Source organism: Mus pahari, chromosome 1, assembly GCF_900095145.1.
Source record: "Mus pahari chromosome 1, PAHARI_EIJ_v1.1, whole genome shotgun sequence".
NCBI lineage: Eukaryota > Metazoa > Chordata > Mammalia > Rodentia > Muridae > Mus > Mus pahari.
Window position 1 is genome coordinate 36,408,991 of NC_034590.1, and position 17,412 is coordinate 36,426,402.

The window sequence follows — 17,412 nt, forward strand, 5'->3', positions numbered from 1 at the left end:
GTCCGGCGGTGGGCGGTTCGAGGACGCTGTGTTCCGGCTGATCTGGTGCGCTCCAGCTGCTGTACTCCGGCGTCCCTGTAAAAGGCAGGACCTAACATGCCCCTAGATCCCAATCCACCCCCAGATGTTTTTAAATTATATCCACAAGGAATAAAGTACATGAGTTACTTCACCAAAGATCATCTGAGAGTGCCTGTCATATTGAGCTGTAACACTTGGGAAGCGTTTTCTCTAGCCAAACTTTTGTCACTGGACCCCCTCTTTGCCCAACCAGCTGGATGCACGAGTCTGACCACAGCCACTTCCAGCTAGGTGGCCTCAACCTTTGCCCTGACCTTGGCTGCTAGCTGCCCGCTGCTCCTCACGGCCTGCCATGGACTCTGGGGCAGTGGTAGCTCACCTTGCTCTGTCTTTCTCTTGGAAAGCTGTAACACTTTGGTCATTCTGGCCATGCCTAAGCCCCAGGAGATCTTTTGCTCCCTTGCTTCCACTGTCAAGGCAAAGAATTCCCCATTGGCTATGCCCTACACAGACTGGCACTTTAGGAGGAGACACGATGCAACCAGTGACAGATGTTAAAGTGAGACACATTCTAAAGCTTTAAAGTTAATGCATTATGGCCTGCCCTGGGGTCTTCTAAGATGAGTAGATGCAAGCATGCATGTTCATACACTCTGATGACCAAATCCCATCTCCTAAATGCACGACACAGTCCTTCAGTTGTATATGACACTGAAGTAGCATTAAGATGAAGTCAAACCTTAGACCCTGGTGAGGAGTGGTAGCTGGGATCTATAAGCCCAGTTATTCAGGAGGAGAGTGAGTTTAAGGCCCACCTGGGCTATACAGTGAGTTTAGAAGCTGAATGGACAACGTCATGTGACTCTTGTTCTAGTTTGCCTTCTGTTGTGGAAAAAAAAAATATTGACGAACAAAACTTTGGGAGGAGAGGGTTTCTTTGCTTATATACCCTGACCACAGACCATCACAGGGAGGCCAAGTGAAGAAACTAGAGGCAAGAGCTGATGCAGAGGCCATGGAGGAGTGCTGCTTGCCCTCCATGGTTTGTTCAGCCTACTTTCTTGTAGAACACAGGACCACCTACCTAGGGGTGGCACCACCCATAGTTGGGCTGGCCCTCCCACTTCAATCATTAATCAAGAAAATGCCCCACAGACACACTTGTAGCCAATCCAATCCAGGCAACAACTTAACTGAGATTCTCTCTCCCCAAATCTGAGAGTGTGTGTGTGTGTGTGTGTGTGTGTGTGTGTGTGTGTGTGTTGGAGACATGAAGACAGTGTATCCTAGTTAGGGTTTTACTGCTATAAACAGATACTGTGTCCAAGGCAACTCTTATAAGGACAACATTTAATTGAGGCTGGATTACAGGTTCAGAGGTTCAGTCCAGTATCATCAAGACAGGAGCATGGCAGCATCCAGGCAGGCACGGTGCAGGAGGAGTTGAGAGTTCTACATCTTCATCTGAAGGCTGCTAGCAAAATACTGTTTTCCAAGCAGCTAGGACAAGGGACTTAAGCCCACACCCACAGTGACACACCTCCTTCAACAAGGCCATACCTCCTAATAGTCCCACCCGCCCTGGGCCAAGCATATACAAGCCATCACACAGTGTTTCTCTGTGTAGCCCTCCCTGGCTGGCCTAGAACTCTCTCTGTAGACCAATGTGGCCTCAGACTCACAGACCTATACCTGCCTCTGGCTCCTGCGTGCTGGGCTTAAAGGAGTGCACCTCCAATGCCCAGCTCCCAGATGTGTTTATGTTTGTGTCAAGTTGACAAAAACTAACCAGCATAAACCCTTTCAAAATAGAAACATAAAAAGAGGGCCAAGGCTCTTCTCAGTGGAAGAATACCCTAGGGCCCTAGGTTAAATTCCTATCAACGAAGACAAGCCAGTGAATAAGACCCCAAACCCTTTGATTATCATGTTATAGGAAAGATCATTCAGAGCTGGGCCCCTAGAGCTGGATCCAGTTCAAGCAGCTGGGGGCTCCATGCTCTGCTGATGCCCTAGCCAGATGCAGTTTCCCTTCCTGCCCATGGCGACTTGAAGGTCCTATAATAAAATCAGGGCAGGCTGGTCTATGTTTTGAGTCTCTGTTCTGGCTGTCACCACATCTGTAAGACAGACCATTAGGAGCCCTGCCTTTGAGTATCCCCAACACCTGGGGTCTCTAGAGGACCCATGTCTGGGAGGAACTCTTATGTTTGGTGTCAGGTGAAGTCATGCTGTGTGGCTCTCTATCTCGGTCAGGAGTCTCGTTTCTCTCAACCATTGCTCCCATTCTCTCCTTCCCTCTGCCAGACTTCACTCAATCCCCATTGTGCCCTCCAAGAAAAAAACTGAGTGAAATGATTATGGGGCCTTGTTAGAACACTTTCATTTAATAGGTGATTGGTAGTTTAAGCTGAGAGCACACGCAAGTCGAAAAAAATAGATTTGGGGCATAAGAAAGGTCTTGAAATTACTTCTTAAATATTTTGTTTCATCTGCTCACATGTTCAATCGGCAAACCTTTACTGGATGTCTACTCTGCACAGGCACTGTTCATGAGCTGAGAGCACACAGTGAATATTAGTTATCTAAGCAGGTCAGCTTGTCTGAGTGCAGGGAACTGCCACCAGCCTCTATGGGCCTCCTCTGGTATCTCTGGATAAATAAAGGGTTGCAGATGCAACAGAAGTGAAAAAAGGAAAGTGCAGGCTGAGACAAGCAAGCAGCCAACGTTCCCAGGTCCAGGCTAATTATGTGGGCAGCGTGTAGAATAGAGGGCTTTCTTGGAGTACTAGGGAGAAGGCCCTGAAGGAGACGCCAAGGACACCAGCAAAGGCCTCCATCAGGGACTGGACATGGCTGAGTATTGTAAGCTGTAGTCTAGCAGAGACTGAACTTATCAGGGCTGCCTGGAGTCCCTGCCTGTAAGGCTGGCAGGAGTGGGGCTGGAAGCTGCCAGGCCATGCTGGAACTGAGCGCTAGGAAGGGTAGACGCCCTGTCTTGAAGTATCTTAACAAAAGCTCCTCTGAGAATGCATCAAAGGACTGCAGCAGAGAGATGCCACCCCGCTGCTAAGGAAGGGCTCTTCTTTCTCTAGAAACTAGGAAGGCGCTTCCCAGGTTCACACAGTGTCGTCTAGAGTGTGTCAAGAGTGTTTCTGAGCCAGGTGGCCAGATGGATGTGAGAGGAATCTAGAAAGGCCATTGGTGCAGGACAAGACACAGAGGACTGGTGAGGTGGAAAAATGGGGTGCAGGGCAGCACGCCTTCTCGAGCCCTTAGCTCATTGGGGAGTCAACTGCTGCCTATCTGCCCTCCATACACGTGTCAGTGGTAGCTTGCTTCTCAACACTGGTCCATTGGGCCTGCCCAGGCTAAGCCTCAGGTCCTCTTTCAGGGGGACCTGAGAAAGAAGGACTTTGAATTTGCTCCTTCTTCTTGTGCTGAAAGCATTTGTTTTTGGGTCAGGATGCTCCTCCTCAGACCTGGTCTCAAGGATGGCCAGAGAGCAAGCAGAGTACGGGTGTGGCTGACTCACATCTACCCCAGAGTAGTTTGCTGGTGACTGGGCAAACTGGAGAAGCACAGTCACACTTATGGTGGGCCTGTTGGATGTCTCTGGCTGAATCCAGGGGCTCTCTTCTGCTACAGCTCTGTCACCATTATACCATTGAAATGTAGCAACAGCTTTCCTTAGTCCCAGTCACTCCCAGCATGTGGCTCACATTCCTATATTTGTACCACACCCCCCATGTAAATGGTCAAACACTTAGAAGGGATACATTAGAACAAACACATTATAATGGGTTTGTTAGTGTCAAGCCCTACGGCCTCTTGGCTTAGGCACATGGGCCTTTCTCTAGACAGTTCTCCTGTGCCCTGCCGTGGGCACCACTCTTCTAGGTTTTGAAAAACCCACCCCTAGATTTGGTCAGATCATCACAAAGTTGACGCCAAATAACCACCGACTGACATCCTGGCTCAGCCCTCATGCTCTGAGAGGGGACTGGGGAAATGTGCTCACTCGTGGGTAAGACAGGTTCAGCAGAGCAGGAGGAAAGGAGAGATAAACATGGGGCTTTGGGGGATGCCCCTCAACTCCGGGTCCTTCCCTATGGAGAAGCAAACAGTGCAGTTATTTCTGAGTCCCCACCTATAGCACTGTGGCCTGGTTTTAAGCAGGAGCTGGGCCCCCAGGACATCCAATCTCCTGTAGCATCTCTGTGGACTGTTGCCTCGGAGGTACCACACACTTCAGTTTCCCCTTGGGACATGGTGCTCTGGCTTCAGGACACATCACCCTAGGATGCCTCTGAAGCTGACCCAAGGACCCAGGGCAACAAATGTCACCGTTCTTCCTGGAACCTCATGACTCTGGAGCTCTCTCGTATGTACTAGTACAAAGGAATGACAAACAGCCCTGATTCTCATTGCATTCTAGCCTCTGCCTCTGTCTCTACCTCTCTCTGTAACTGTACAGGCCAGAGTCTGGTGTCACCTCTCTTCTTCAGTCATTTCTACATTTTGCATTTTGAAGTAGGGTCTCACTGAACCTGGAGCCCACTGATTGGCCTCCTGTCCCTGTCTCCCCATGATGGACTTGCTGCATGCTCTCATGCATACCTCTGCACTCAGCAGTTTTTACATGGCTTCTGATGGACCCCACGCTTCTTAGCTCCTCAGGGTCGCACAGTAAGCATTTCACTCACCGAGCCAGCTTCCTAACCCCTCAGCCTGGATTCCTAAGGTGCCAGGAGTATTCTTGGAAACCAGAGTAGACTCATACTGCTGAAAAGTATGAGTCCAGGGGCAGGGAGATGAGGCATGGCTGGACCCAGTACTTACAGTGACACCATCGTGGCTTATTATCTGTTCATCCCCAATTTTCATTTGCGGTTGCTTCAGAAGTGTGGCTGGAAGCTTGCATCACCCCTAATGCATACCATCTCAGTTGCATGAGACTGAGACCAGACTGTACGGAGTCTGCCAGGAGTGACGTGGATCACGTACCCATCCAAGCAGAGACCGAGAGAAGAAATGGGCTACATGGGTCATTGTGATGCAACTCCTGTGCTCATACCTGTGGCACAGGAGGGCTAAGCCCAGCACCTAATCCAGAGATCAGAGGACAGGGCAGGGTAGGTCCTAAGGGAATATCTCAAAAATGACCACCAGAATACGAGCGACCCGTTCTGGGCAAAAGCATCCAATAGCTTCAATGTCTATGGCACCAGAAGAGCAGAGGGTGAGCCCCACGGCCACCTGAGGGTGTCTCCTTGCTGTCTGTTTCCGCTGTTATAAGCTAGAGGTGCTACTTATTCATCTTTTCCTGATCATCACTGAAGCGCAACCCGGTGGCCAGCAGGAAGCCTCTCTACCCTGGTTGAAACTGCTCTGAGCAAGGATGACACAAGGACGTTGGGACAGGGGCCTGAAGACTTGGAGTGCCCAGTTTCTCCATGCCCACAGGTAACCTTGAAGGTAGGTTCTGCTGGTTCCTGCTGAAGTGTCCCAGGTATCTCTGCTCAGCTCTGGGATCTGCATAAGTGCTAGACTCTGCCTGTAGCCACTCCAGATACTCCCCTGTGAGTGGGCTTCTCTCTTGATGTGAAGCCCATCTTTGACTTTTTTATTTAATTTTTTTTTATTAATCATTCCATTCGTTTACATCTCAAATGATATCCCCACTTCCCGGTTACCCCTCCACCAACCACCATCCCACATCTGTCCTCTCCCCCTCCCCTTTGCCTCTATAAGGGTGCTCCCCCACCCACCCACACTCTCCTGCCCTACTGCTCCAGCATCCTCCTATGCTGGGGCATCAAACCTCCCCAGGACCAAGGGCATCCTCTCCCATTGATGTCAGGCAAGGCTATCCTCTGCTACATATGTATCTGGAACCATGGATCCCTCCAGGTATACTTCTTGGTTGGTGGTCTAAACTGTGGGAGAACTGGGTGGTCAGGCCAGCCGATGTTGTTCTTCCAATGGGGTTGGCAATGTCCCTCTGCTCCTCCAGTCTTTCTGCCAGCTCTTCCACCATGTTCCCCGAGCTCAGTCTGGTGGTTGACTCCAAACATCCACATCTACCTTGGTCAGTTGCTGGCTGGACCCACCCCCACCCCACCCAGTAACTGCCACACTAGGTTCCTGTCAAGTGCCTCTTGACCATCCATGGTAACAGTGTTGGGTTTCGTGTCTGCAGACATGGTAGATCCCCAGGTTGGGCAGTCCCTGGATGGCCCTTCCTTTAGTCTCTGTTCCATTTTTTGTTCCTGTTCTTCCTTTGAACAGGAACATTTCTGGGTTAAAAACTTTGAGATGGGTGAGTGGCCCCATCCCTCGACCAGAGGCGGTGCTTATCTACTGGAGATGGTCTCAACAGGTTCTATCTCTCCTTTCTTTGCACATTTTGGCTAAAGTCATTGCCATTGAGTCCTGGGAGCCTCACGTTTTCCTTGTGCCTGGGATCCTCCAGTGGCTATCCCCAGTTCCTCACCCCCCTGTCCCTGCTACATATTTTTGTTCAATTTCCTGACCCTCTGTACCTCTTTCACATCTCTTCCAGTTCTTGATACTGCCACCCTTATTTCCTCTTCTTCCTTTCTCCCCCCCTGATTCCCCTCTCCCTCCACCTCCCACAATAGTCCTGTCCCCGCCTCAATGCAGGACGAAGCATCCACACCCTGGTCTTCCTTCCTTCTATGCTCCATATGGTCTGTGGGTTGTACCATGGGCATTGTGAGCCTTTGGGCTAATATCCACTTATTAGTGGGTACATACCATGTGTGTTCTTTTGTGTCTGGGTTACCTCACTCAGGATGATAATTTCTAGTTCCATCCATTTGCCTAAGAATTTCATGAAGTCATTGTTTTAAATCACTGCTTAGCAATCCATTGTGTAAATGTACCACATTTTCTGCATCCATTCCTCTATTGAGGGACATCTGGGCTGTTTCCAGCTTCTGGCTATTATAAATAAGGCTGCTGTGAACATAGTGGAGCATGTGTCCTTGTTATATGTTGGAGCATCTTCTGTGTATATATGCCCAGGAGTGGTATAGCTAGGTCCTCAGGTAGGACTATTACCAATTTTCTCAGGAACTGCCAGACTGATTTCTAAAAGTGGTTGTACCAGCTTGCAATCCCACCAGCAATGGAGGAGTGTTTCTCTTTCTCCACATTCTCACCAGTATCTGCTGTCACCTGCGTTTTGATCTTAGTCATTCTTACTCCTGTGAGGTGGAATCTCGGGGTCATTTTGATTTGCAATTCCCTGACGACTAAGGATGTTGAACACTTCTTTAAATGCTTCTCATCCATTCGAGATTCCTTGGTTGAGAATTTTCTATTTAGCTCTGTATTCCACTTTTTAATAGGGTTATTAGGTTCTCTGGAGTCTACCTTCTTGAGTTTGTTATAAATTTTGGATGTTAGTCCTCTATTGAATGTGGGATTGGTAAATATCTTTTCCTAATCTGTGGGTTGCTGTTTTGTCCTATTGACAGTGTCCCTTGCTTTTCAGTTTTGTGAGGTCCCACTTGTTGATTGTTGCTCTTAAAGCATAAGCCATTGGTGGTCTATTCAGGAAGTTTTCCCTGTGCTCAAGTATTTGAGACCCTTCCCCACTTTCTCTTATATTAGTTTCAGTGTATCTGGTTTTATGCGGAGGTCCTTGATCCAATTGGACTTGAGCTTTGTACAAGTAGATAAGAATGGATCAATTTACATTCTTCTATAAGCAGTCTGCCAGTTGAGCCAACACCATTTGTTGAAAATGCTGTCTTTTTTCCATTGGGTGGCTTTAGCATGCCTTTAATCCCAGCACCCGGGAGGCAGAGGCAGGCAGATTTCTGAGTTCGAGGCCAGCCTGGTCTACAGAGTGAGTTCCAGGACAGCCAGGGCTACACAGAGAACCCCTATCTCGAAAAACCAAAAAAAAAAAAAAAAAAAAAAAAAAAAAAACCTTTGTCAAAGATCAAGTGACCATAGGTGTGTGGGTTCATTTCTGGGTCTTCAATTCTATTCCATTGATCTCCCTGCCCGTCTCTGTACCATGCAGTTTTTATCACTATTGCTCTGTAGTACAGTTTGGGGTCAGGGATGGTGATTCCACCAGAAGTTCTTTTATTTTGAGAAGAGTTTTCACTATCCTGGGTTTTTTTGTTATTCCAAATGAATTTGAGAATTGCTCTTTCTAAGTCTATGAAGAACTGAGCTGGAATTTTGATGAGGATTGCATTGAATCTGTAGATTGCTTTTGGTAAGATGTCCATTTTTACTATATGAATCCTGCCAATCCATGAGCATGGGAGATCTTTCCATCTTCTGAGGTCTTCCGCTCATCTTTGACCATTTAAAACACATCTCCAAAGGTGCAGATGGGCCCTCCCCTTGGGTGCCCAAAACAGACTAACCTAGTGCTCTCAGGCTATGCTTTGGGGTCTTGGGCAGACGCTCCTTCCTGAGTTGATTTGGATTGTCCTGTCCCTGTTGAGGCTCATTTTCTTTTTCTCTTTTATTGGATAATTTTCTTTATTTGCATTTCAAATGTTCTCCCCTTTCCTGGCTTCCCATCTGGAAAAACCCATCTCTCCCCCCCCCCCGCTTCTATGAGGGTGCTCCCCCATCCACCCACCCACTCCTGCCTCCCTGCCCTAGCATTCCCCTATACTGGGGCACTGAGCCTTCACAGGACCAAGGGTATCTCCTCCCACTGATGCCTGACAAGGCCATCCTCTGCTACAAATGCAGCTGGAGCCATGGGTCTCTCCATGTGTACTCTTTAGTGAGTGGTTTAGTTCCTGGGAGCTCTGGTTGGTTGATGTTGTTGTCCTTCCTATGGGTTGCAAACCCCTTCAGCTTCTTCAGTCCTTTATCTAACTCCTCCATTGGGGGACCCTGTGCTCAGTCCAATGGTTGGCTGTGAGCATTAACAGGCTCTGTATTTGTCAGGCTCTGGCAGAGCCTCTCAGGAAATAACTATATCAGGTTCCTGTCAGCAAGCACTCGTTGGTATTCGCATTACTGGGTTTGGTGACTATATATGGATAGGATGGATCCCCAGATGGGGCAGTCCCTGGATGTCCTTTCCTTGAGTCTCTGCTCTATATTTTGTCTCCATATTTTCTCCCATGAGTATTTTGTTCCCCCTTCTAAGAAGGACCAAAGCATCCACACTTTGGTCTTCCTTCTTCTTGTGAAGGTTACCTACTACTACTCTTTTGAGAACAACAGTTGGAGGCTTAACCTTCCCTCCCATGACGTTTGACAGATCCACCTCCCAACACTCTCTCCTTGGCCCGACTCACTATGTGAGGCTTGGCTACTTCCTCAAGATACATGTTGGTGCTGGTACAGCTCACTCCCTTTTTGTGCAGGCATGCTGCAGTGACTGTGTGTTATTACAGTTGGCCCTCAGTATCCACCATTTACAAGGGATGAGGGAAGGGGCTTGAGAACCCTGAGGATGCCGAGATCTGCAGAAGAAAGGATAGACCCTCCCCCACACTTTTCTGTAGATGTCACTGTATTTCCAGCCAGTTTGTCAGACTTAATATCATGGAAATGCTGGAGCTTAACACTGCATGGTTAAACAACAACAACAACAACAACAACAACAACAACAACAACAAAAAACAACAAGAAAAATCAATGTGCTCAGGACAGATACAGTTCTTTTCAAACCAACCCCCATTGCTCACCCTGCCCTTGTGCCTCTGGTGCTGAAAATCAAACCCAGAGCCTTACCATACCACCCAAGCATTCTACCATTGGGGTAAATCCCCAGACCTGCCTCTCCAGATACTTTGAATTCCTGGTTGGATCTTAAATGTGAATCCAGTGAACATGGACTCAACTGTGTATTGCAGTCACTGCTGTCTGTATATCCACATGGACTCAACTGTGTATTACAGACACTGCTGTCTGTATATCCACATGGACTCAACTGTGTATTGCAGTCACTGCTGTCTGTACTATCTACATACGTACATATGTACTATCTACTATGTATCATCTGTACTGTAGACGCTGTCCAGAGTCACACTATGTCTGTGACCTGCTCTCTGTTCTCACCACCAGAGAACAACAAAGATCTGTACTGTGGTGATTTCCGCTCTCGGTAACTTCTCTTATAAGGAGCAGAGGGCTGCGTTCCCCCAGCACATCAGTACCACACTGTGGCTCCTTCCTTACAGGCTCTGCCTCACAGGCAAGGGCTGTTCACTCCCCTCCTCAGGCTCCCCGCCCTTCAGTCTAGACACTGGCTCCACAGGCCAGGATTTGGAGGGCTGGGGACCAGAGGCTTCTATTTATGACTGTTCATTGGTTGCTACAAAGGCCTGTTTTTCCTTTTTCTTTTTTTCCTTTTCAGAATCTACATCCTATACTCAGCCAAGAAATCAGTAGTATTTTCTTTTTCAGAAGATACTTCTCTTCTGAACCCATCAGAGGCGTGCCCACGCCCTGTATCTCCGTCTTCTGAACCCATCAGAGGCGTGCCCACACCCTGTATCTCCGTCTTCCGAACCCTTCAGAGGCGTTCCCACGCCCTGTATCTCCGTCTTCCTAACCCATCAGAGGCGTCCCCACGCCCTGTATATCCGTCTTCCGAACCCATCAGAGGCGTCCCCACGCCCTGTATCTCCGTCTTCTGAACCCATCAGAGGCGTGCCCACGCCCTGTATCTCCGTCTTCTGAACACATCAGAGGCATCCCCACGCCCTGTATATCCGTCTTTCGAACCCATCAGAGGCGTGCCCACACCCTGTATCTCCGTCTTCCGAACCCATCAGAGGCATTCTCATGCCCTGTATCATCTCCGTCTTCCGAACCCATCAGAGGCATCCCCACGCCCTGTATCTCCGTCTTCCGAACCCATCAGAGGCATTCCCATGCCCTGTATCATCTCCGTCTTCCGAACCCATCAGAGGCATCCCCACGCCCTATATCTCCATCTTCCAATACAAGGCCTTGCCACACAAGGCACATGAATTGAGACAGACTTGAGCCTGGTTGCTGGGTCATAATCGTTTGGACTGTGGGGTGAAGAAGAGAATCAGCGTCAGGCATTAAGGAAGGTGGAGCCCCGAGAGACTGATGCCAGCAGTAACTCTGGGGTAGGGCGATGGTCTACCAACTCCACAGAACAAAGATGTGTCTTTGTCAATCAAATGCATTATTTACATAGTCAGCGTGGGAACGAAAGAAAAATTTTCTGTTGCTTGCAAGTTATTAAGGTATAGCATCCTTCCCAGTATGTAACTCAAAATGTCTATTTCTTCCCTACAGAAAAAGGGGTCTTATTTTAAGCAATAAGTAATGGCAAGAGCTGAGCAATCTGGCCTGCAGATTTCCAGTGCCTTGCAGGAAATTTGGCCTGGTCAGGGGCTCCTGCCTTGCAGACCCTGGCGGCAAACCTGCAATTCATGAATATGGCCATTAGGTGGCGATAGGTAGCATAGCCGTGTGGTCCAAATACTCGTGCTACTTAACCTACTTTGGTTTTTCTCGCCAGAGAAAGGGACCAGAAATTTCGAGTGTCCCTCAAAGGCCATGTTAAGGCACGCTCTCCTGCTTGGCACTAGTGGACATTAATGGAACCTTTTAGGGGCCGGAATGCGTAGTGGGAGGTCTTCATGTGATTGAGGAAGTACCTGGAAGGAGATTCGATCCCCGATCCTTTTCCATAGCCCTTCTGCCTCTCCTGACCGAATGAGCAGCTTCTTTTGCGATGCTGAGATATCGTAAGTCTTTTATCCTCCAAAGGGTTAAGCACTGAAGCTATGAATAATAATAATAAAAAACAAATAATCTAATATTGGGTATTATACAGATATTGGATAACCAATGGAAACTTTTCCTGTTATTCTTGTTTTGGCCACTCATTTTTATCCAGAGACGGCTGGCATCCTATTAATTTTTTTGTGGTCTTCTGAAAGAGGCTCACAGTTGGATGAAGGCATTTATTGAGCTAACCTCTACTCTCTCCTCTCTTTTACTTCAGTCTTTCCGTGTACTTCAGGGTTGTCTTGGACTAAATCCTCCTGCCTCAGCCTCCCGAGCATGTTCTGCTTCCTTTCCCTTTAATCACACACATGAACACGCATGTCTCTCTGCTCCTTGTACTTAACAATATGTCCCAGACCCGAGCCTAGCAGAGCTGTCATCAAGGGAGACCAGAGAGACTTCATCCAGCAGCTGATGGGAGCAGGTACAGAGTCTCATAGTCAAACATTAGGAGGAGCTTGGGGAGTCCTGTGGAGGAGGGGGAGGAAGGATTGGAGGAACCAGAGGGGCCAGGGTCACCATAAGAACACGGGCCTCAGAATCAACTGACCTGGGCTCATGGGGGCTGGCAGAGATCGGGGGGCCCGTTGGGGTCTGCCCTAGGCTCTTTGCATATATGCTATGGTTGTTAGATCAGTCTCGTGAGGATCGTAACAGTGGGAGTAGGGGCTGTCCCTGACTCTTTGCTTACTCGTTGGACCCTTTCCTTCTACTGCGTGGCCTCATCCAGCCTTGATGTGATGGCATGTGCCTGGTCTTCTTGTAGTGTGTTATGCAGTGTTCGGTTGATGTCCCTGTGGCCCTGCACTTTTCTGAGAGGAGGTGGGACAGGGAGGGGTGAGTTGGGGAGAGGGGAGGTGTGTTGGGTGGAGAAACCAGAGAGGGGAGAGAGAGGGGAATATTTAGTTAGGATGTAATATATGAGAGAATAAAAAAAATATATATCCTAGAGACCGTCCTATGTCACTCTGCCACAGGGTTCTTCCTTCCCTTCTGACGGCACGTGATTTCAGTGTTCAAATATTCCCAGTGCGCATAGCTGTCCCCAATTCATGGGCACTAAGGCTGCTGATGGTCCCTTACTTTATAGCGACCATGCTCCCAGCCCCTTTGCACATGAATACTATTCCTGTAGAAATGCACACGGAGATAGAAGTAGGTTAAAGGGCTTTCTGCCATTTAGTTGACACAGTCTTCCGAAGCCCCGCGTGTTAAATATTTGTTCCCCAGTCTGGCACTGTGGGGAGGTGGGGTTCAGAGGGAGGGAGTTAGATCATTAGAGCTGTGTCCTTCGAAGGGGACTGTCAGCCCCCTGGTGATCAGCTTCTTCTGCAGTGTACTCCCTGCCGCGGTGTCCTGTTCCAGCAGAGGTCAGGGCCAAGGTCCACTGACCAGTGGATTGGGACCTTGGAGACTGAGCCTAAATAAACATCCCCTCTAAGAAGCTCTTTTCACAGGTATTCATTAGAAAAAGCTGAGGAGTGCAAAATAACAGGCACGTGCGGTTTTAATAAGAGTGGTTGGATTTTTCTTCCATAGATGTTGTGCAGTTTATACTCCCGTGGCTTGTGAGGAGGTCTGCCCGATTTCCCTTGACTTCTGGAACATTCTGTGCTATTGACTCTGGAGTCTCTGGCAGGTAAAGCAAGGACAGCTTAGTGTGGTTTCCGTTTGCTTCTCTTTTCATTTTTTTTTTTCTTTTGTGATGCTGGGGTGGATGCCAGGGTCTCATGTACTCTACAACGGTGTCCCATTGTGGAGCCACACTCCCAGCCCCATGCATGTTTAATAGCTGTTTGTAAGCTGGTGGGATGGCTCAGCAGTTAGAGATGTCTGCAGCCAAGCCTGATGACCTGAATTTAATCCCTGGGATCACATGGTGGAAGGAGAGAACCAACTTCTGAAAGTTGTAATGACCTACACACACACACACACACACACACACACACACACACCCTGAAAGGGTAATAGAAGTGCTAAGAGATTAAAAGTCATTTGTATCTCCTTCCCTGTGAGTTGCCCATTTTATTTTATTTTATTTTATTTTTTTTAACTCAGTCAAGGTCCGGGTAGGGAAGTGAAGTGCTTGCTAGTGTGCACAATGTCCTGTGCCCTGCAGAGCAGACAGACACATTTGGACCTCACACTGAACAGTCAGTACTATGGAACCATTTTGCATTTAGAACTGAGCTGAACTTTTTGTCAGTGGGGTCAATAGAATGTTTAAGGTGATGGACAACAAGCAAGAAGGAACGCTCAGCTCTAGGAGGAGGAAGAATGCCTCTAGGGTGGACCTATTTGGTTCCTGAGCTGCCAGAGCTGCTCTGCTATGTCTGGTGAGGTAGGGATGGGGGAGGGGGAGAATGGAGGGTGAAAGAAAGGGAGGCAGAGAGGTCCCAGGCCCAGGAGGTCCTTACTAGGTCTGCCCCTGTATTCAGCTTTTCTCCAGACCCTTCTCGGGGTCACCTCTGTCACTGTGGGCATCGGGAAGTGCTTTTCTCACCCCACTCACCCCCCTCTTCCTTTGGTGACGTTCCTCTGATCTTCTGGTACCTACCTGGCCCTCATCTCAGTCTAGGACTGAAGGAAGAGAGAGAGGAAGAGGGAGAAGCAAGGCCAACTGGAAGCATTTGGGGGTTGAAGTGGAGCCCCACCCCAACCACTCACTAAAACAGAGGACCCTGTGTGCCTTAAACCTGCAACCTGCAAGTGACTGAGTGGAAGGTCAAAGGTGACAACAAAGCCCAACGTTCAAGAATTTCAAGAGGTTTGCTTCTTACTGAGGGGCAGCCAACTGGTTCTCATTGGGGGTATTAGAGGTTAGGGGCCCCTCTCCATTCTAGACATCATAGTAACACGGGTATCAGAGACTCGGTGGTTATCAGGGACCCGGTGAGAAGATCTTGTGGCCAGGAGGCTTCTGGGGATCCACTGTGGGGAAGCAGGACAAGGCTTGCCCCTCAGGAAAGGCTTTCTGAGGCCACAATAACCTAGAGATTCAAGAGATTCGGGCCTGGGCTCCGCATAGAGCAGAGCTGGCAGAGCAGGGCGCGGTCGCCGCAGCCCCTCAGCGCCGCACGCTCCCCGGAGCCCGCCAGGGGGCAGCGCGGCGTCAGGGGCAGGGTGCTGGCACCGGCAGCATCGCCTTCACCTGTTCTGCCTGCCTAGGACCAGACTATTAAGGCTCCCCAACTGGCCGGTCCCAGCTCACTTCCAGGAACCTGTGTGCTCCCCAAGGCGCCACCGCGACTCGCGGAGCCGGCCTCAGCCCGTATCCCAAGGACCCAGGTCCCAGGTGGGCTCGCCCGCTGTCCCCGCGCCGCGCCCGGAGGCGCCGCGCTCGGCGCCGATGCATCTTTGTCTGCGCTTTGCGCGGCCGCGCGGTCTTGAATCCCTTGATTCCCTAAGGTCTCTTTAGAAAGCGTTTCCATCCCGCGTGGCCCGGCGCAGGAGGAGCGGGGGCGGTCGGTGTGGCGGTGGATAGGGCGGTGCGGGTGCGGGTGCGGGTGCGGGTGCTCCCGGGCCGCGCCGCGTGCGCCCGGTAGAGGCGGCCCTGCGTGCCGTGCGCGGCGTCCGGGGCGCGCCCGCCGCTATCCAGCTTCCCGGGCTCATTAGCAGTCTCGGTGTGCGGCTCGGCGCGGGCTCACAAAGAGCTGCGGCGGCACCCGGCTCTCGGCCTCGCCGACCCAGTCGGGGGCGGCGGCGCATCGCGCAACCCGCGCGGGCGCAGGTAAGCGGGCCTCGGGGCGCCAGAGTCTCCGCGGCAGCAGCCTGGGTTGCCCGGTTCCGCGTGGGGGGAGCCGGGGCGCAGTGGGGGGCGCGGATGCTGTGGTCCCAGCGCTCCCTTTCGGACCTTGTGGGGCTCTGGAGAGGCAGAGGGGCATCGTCGACAGAGCGAGCTACCACCGCTGGGACCGGGGGCTGCTACGGACCAGCGCCCCTCTCTCTCCGGACCCGCCGGACCCTCCGAGCCACTGACCAGGGGCCGGGCGCGGCAGGGATCAGCTGGCCGCTAGGTTATCAGGGACTTGCGAAGCGGCGGCGCGGGGCTACCTGGTGTGGCCAGAGGAGATGGTCACTCATCTGTCCCCTATTATTGCGTTGGGGGGGGGGTGTCCAGAGGGGAGCTGCTTGGCACTGATTCCAAGTCCTGATGCTGGGTGGCAACTCGGGAGTTTGGGGTCGCTGCTGGGTTCGCTGCTTCCAGGCAACCGGTCTTTGATCTGTACCCCCCCTCCCCTTTCCCTTTATAATGAGGCCCGGGGGGAGAAACTCAGTTAAAAATTCCACACCCCGTATTCTCTGGGGGGGATGCGGCGGGGACATGCCCCTCATTCTGGCTGCTTCTCTTGGCAGGCAGAGCCCGGCAAGGGGACTTGGGTATGGAGGATGAAGGGCAACGTTGATCTCAGCTTTTCAAGCCTTGTTTTCACACGGAGCAGTATGGGCAGCAGGCCTCCATGTGCCAAAGCTGTGGGTGAACTTCCCCTGAGTGCGGTAGGGATCGGAGCAGGTACCAGTGGGGCTCTGCAAGGACCTGCCCTCGCGGTAGGCGCCTTAAATAGAGCCTGCGAGTCTTAACTTAGAATTTAGTTATGGAAGACTTCTGGGTCTTTGATATCTGTTTATTTGTATGTGACTTGGCAGAGGCCAAACTTAAATTCGAATTTAAATATAGCCGGCTCACTCAGGCTTTGTGCACAGTCAAGTTCTTAAACCTTGCTGATTGTTCTTGGCCTTTCTTCACCTCTGAGCTGATTTGTCCCGGGCCTCTTAGACCCCCAAGACCCCTTCTTCCTTTATGGATATAGATTCGAGAAAGGACAGTGGTTTCAAAAACAAAGACTGGTAAGCTTTAAGGGTCCAAGTGAACAACTTTTTCTGAAGTACTGATCTGCAGGTACCTAGAACCAATGGGCAGGCTTTCTTTGGGGTCGGGTCCCTCCAAAGAGGCAAGGCCAGGCTTCTCCTGGTCAGCAGCAATCTGAGGCAGGGGACTCAGGGCAGAATGGCTGGGTGACTTTGTCCTGCACTCTGATGGCTGGGTGGTCATTAGTGTGCTGCAGAGGGTCTCCTGAACTTTGGAGCTCTGGGACAGAGGGGTGAGTGACACAGATGTAGAACCTGCAGGGACTCCAAGCCACATGGAAGGGATTAGTGGATTGGTGGAACTGGCTATGAGCTGGAGGTGCCAACACCTCTCCTTCCATGGTACCACCAAGTCCTTGTCTGCTTGTCCTTGGGACAGTCTCTGAGCTGGGTGTAGCCATGCCCGCCAGCCACCCCCCCCCCCAGCTTTTCTCATCTCTCGGGTGTCAGGCAGCAAGTAAACTCACCCCACTGCTGCTTTTCCATGTCTGGGGTGCTGAACCTCATTAAATCAGATGGTCTGTGAGTGGGTGTGAGCCTGAGTCTTCGTGCTGGAAGGGGCTGCCATTGAGGACTGTTCGCTTCTGCTTGCCTTCCTCTTTCCCTTGTGAGACAACCCCAGACCCAAGTGGTAGCTTGTTAACTAGTTGGCACAACACACTTCTGTTTCTGTTTTCTTCTTCTTCTTCTTCTTCTTCTTCTTCTTCTTCTTCTTCTTCTTCTTCTTCTTCTTCT

General features: G+C 50.5%; 1 protein-coding gene across 4 annotated transcripts in view; it reads left to right on the plus strand.

Moving 5' to 3' along the window:
- The first annotated feature begins 14,950 nt into the window (after positions 1 to 14,950).
- Apba2 (amyloid beta precursor protein binding family A member 2) overlaps positions 14,951 to 17,412 on the plus strand; it is a 223,923-nt gene continuing 221,461 nt past the window's right edge. For 2 of the 4 annotated variants that reach the window (XM_029541610.1, XM_021193417.2), the window contains exon 1: positions 14,951 to 15,103. The gene's annotated coding sequence lies outside the window, so the exon portion shown is untranslated. Of the gene's footprint in view, positions 15,104 to 15,387; positions 15,539 to 17,412 lie in introns of those variants that run through there. The other 2 variants (XM_029541614.1, XM_029541617.1) reach the window with 1 other exon arrangement.